General features: G+C 34.0%; 1 pseudogene; it reads left to right on the top strand.

The window, feature by feature from the left end:
- The first annotated feature begins 2,484 nt into the window (after positions 1-2,484).
- LOC118607381 lies at positions 2,485-2,602 on the top strand (annotated as a pseudogene).
- The last annotated feature ends 1,108 nt before the right edge of the window (positions 2,603-3,710 follow it).

Here is a 3,710-nt window from a genome sequence, read left to right on the forward strand (position 1 = left end):
ATTTCTCTGATTAAGTGACCTTGAGAATCTTTTTATATGTCCATTGGCCATCTGTATTTCCTCTTTGGAGAACTATTTGTACAGGTCTTGTGCCCATTTTTTAAATTGGATTGTTTACTTTTGTTGTTGTTAAGCTGTATGTGTTCTTTATATATTTCGTATATTAACTCCATATCAGATGTATCATAAGCGAATATCTTCTCCCATTCAGTCGGTTTGTCTTTTCATTTGGTTGATAGTTTCCTTTGCTGTGCAAAACTTTTTAGTTTGATGTAGTCCTATTTGTTTATTTTTTCTTTTGTTTCCCTTTAAAATGTCACCAAAGTTTAAATTATGATAAATTTAACTGTTTACTGAGGTTAAGTGGAAGAGTTCTAGATGCTGTTCATATTTTTTCAACTTCTCTCACCAAAGAGTTTGCTAACTTCTCTGAGATGGCATGAGGGCCCTTCTGTCTGGGGCTACTTGCCGGGGATAGCCAGGACAGGCCTGATGTTTTGAATGAAAGATGTCCCAGCAGCCAGGGCATCATGGCATAAACCATGACATGCCCTTTCTCTTTCTCATCCCTTTACAAATTATAAGCCTGGGCGAGGGGAAAATAAAGGCAGTTTCAAAACACTAATTCTCAAAACTCTGTTTATATACACTTGGAGGTTCAAAATGCCAAATCCAAATGCCCTGATTTAGATACTAAGGTCCAATGTTTGAATCTTTATGATGGCAACAGCCAATTTAACTTGCTTTTTTTTTTTTTTTTTTATTAGTCAGTAATTTGACTGACTTCACGAAACAGACAAATTGTTTGGAGACATGTGAGCATAGTCTCACATTAAACACTGTTTTTAAATCTTTTAATAGAATCAAATCAAAGGATTATGAAGATAAACAAAAAACCCTGATGAAAAAATTAGCAAAACATTCTGCTTACTTAGAAAGACCAAAATTCAAAATTCTTGGAGTTACTGAGACAATTCAAGAGCACTCGGTGCCAGTACAATCAAATGTTTCATTTCCTTCCTAATGATAGGAAAGGCCGACACCTTCTTTCATTGGTTGAAAAAGAGGATCTGGAAAGCCTGCTCTGGCTGCTGAGGTGCTGAGTAGCTGAATATAACTGTGTAGAATTCTGTAACTCAGCACAAATGAGATATTGAATGACTTGGTCTTCTTAAGAACAATGATAGGAAATAACCCATCATCTTTTTTCTCTGAGTAGAGTTTTCTTTAAAAAGCATGTGGGTACATCCTCCTTTAATTTAAGTTTCTGCTGCCTGGGGCTTCTCTAATCTTCAGTCCTGGAATCACCTTTTCCTTTAATATCCAAATAACATGGCCCAAGCCCATCCCGCTTCTTGCAGTCCAGAGACCTAATAAATCCTCCTGGCTGCTTCTGCATTTGCTCCCGCTGCTCTCTTCTACAGAGCCTCCTGATTCTTACATAATTCATGGATATCCCAGTTGTTCTACTTCAATATTTCGAATGTAACACTATTAGACTTGTGTTGAAGATTGAGACAACAGAGGGTAATTACAGCTCAGGATATTAAACATTCCTGTCCTAGAATTCTCCAGCTACTTTCACAATATGAAATCTCTTCTTCAACTTTCTCTCCAGCCTCTGTCTGCCACCATATCGCTCCAGTCTCTCTCTCTGCTAGGTTACCTTAAGTCCCCTTCTTTACCTGCCACTAAGGCACCAGCAGCCAATTCTTTTGATACAACATTTCTGAAAGTAGGCTTAGTTTGTCACATGGTTATGAGAAAAGTTGTTTTGGGTGTCTGATTCTAGATCTCAAACTCTGGCCAAAATATCTTGTTGATAATCAATGTCATCTAGCGGCAAAAATATTTCCCCAAGCTTATTCTATAAAGCAAACACCAAATTGTTTGTACGGCAATTTTTCTTTAGTGGGCAGAAGTATTTTTTAGCTATGGGAAGATTTTGAATTAAATGTAGAAATTATAAAGAGATAATTGATATTATTAATTTATATTTTATTAAGGAAGTTAAGAAATAATCCAGATTTAGATATTTATAATGTTTAGATAATTTGGCCTCTTAGAAGAACCTCATGATTCCAATTTAAAGTGAATAATTGAATAACTATTTTATATTTGTGATTTTAATAAAAATCTAAGTCTGTAAAGAGTACATTTAGAATAATTAAGAAAACTTAAAATTCATCTTATCTATAAATTGAACTTATCTGATTTATAAGAATCGCTTGATTAAAGAGTGTGGGGTTTCTTTGCAGGGTGATGCAAATGTTCTAAAACTGATTGTGATGGCAGTTGCACAACTCTGTGAATATGCTACAGCCACTGAATTAGAGATGCTCCTCAACTTACAATGGGGTTACATCCCAATAAACCCATTGTAAGCTGAAAAATATCATTAAGTTGAAATGCATTTAATACACTTAACCTACTGGACATCATAGTTTAATCTAGCCTACTTTAAATATGCTTAGAACACACAGAGTCTATGGCCATGCCATTCTGAACATGTCCGATCCCATCTGATCTTGGAAGGTAAGCAGGGTTGGGCCTGGTTATACTTGGATGGGAGGCCACCTAGGAAGACCAGGTGCTGTAGGTGTAAAAAAAAAAAAAAAATGAACACTTACTTTAGCTTCCAGTTGGGCAAAATCATCTCTTTGCCTCTGCCCAACATAGTGAGTGTATCATACTGCATTTCAATACCCTAGGAAAAGATCAAAATTCAAAGTACAGCTCCTACTGAATGCATATTCAATGCATATTGCTTTGCACATTATAAAGTCATAAAATTGTAAATCAGGGACCATTTAAATACACTTTAAATTGTATACTTTAATCATACATTTTAAATGGGTGAATTGTATGACATGTGAATCATATATCAATAAAGCTGTTAAAAATTATTTGAGTTCTTGAGGTTTGTTTGATAGTTCATTGTAATCTGAAAAAAAAAATATAGTATACTTAGAAGTTCAGTGGAAAATATTTAAAAGTATTAGGTTAACTAAATTATAAAAGCTTCCTTAAAATAATTGTTATCATTTGCTGAATAGAATTTATAAATTATAATTAAAGCTTAAGGCAAACGTAGGTTTTTAAAATGTAATCTTAATAAACTGATTAATAGTAAAAATTATCATACTTCATTGATGCATAGGACTTTCCTATGGAAAGAAGAAGATAAGATTTATATGATATAATTAGTCATTACAATATAAATGAGCAGTACTGAGATCACTGAACAATGAATTAACAAAATTCCAGCAAAATTAATATTGAAAATCTAGTAGTTCTGAAATTAGAGTTAATATCCAATTCCAGCTCTGGCTAGTTATATTTTACAGAATGGAAGTTGGCAAAATGTCTACTTCATCTGTTTTCTTCACTGTAAAATAGAGAAAAGAAAACACTTGCCTTCTAGGACTTCTATAAGGATGAAATACAATAGTAGATGTAAATGACTGAGTTATGGCACAGAGAATAAATTTCATTTATTGTCACTAGCTGGTCAATGATAGAACATTCTGGGTAAATGCATATAGTGGATATCTGATGTTCCTGTTCTTACTTTTGGCCATTTAATGTCCATTCTTTCTTCCTAAATTTTTATTTCCTTTTTGAGAAGTTACCAGTTTTCCAATGCACAGTATCCTTGGTGGAACTATCTAGGTGCTTGTCCTCATGAGCAGGCAAGCAATCCAAAACAA

This window comes from Rousettus aegyptiacus, unplaced genomic scaffold (assembly GCF_014176215.1).
Source record: "Rousettus aegyptiacus isolate mRouAeg1 unplaced genomic scaffold, mRouAeg1.p scaffold_m13_p_8, whole genome shotgun sequence".
NCBI lineage: Eukaryota > Metazoa > Chordata > Mammalia > Chiroptera > Pteropodidae > Rousettus > Rousettus aegyptiacus.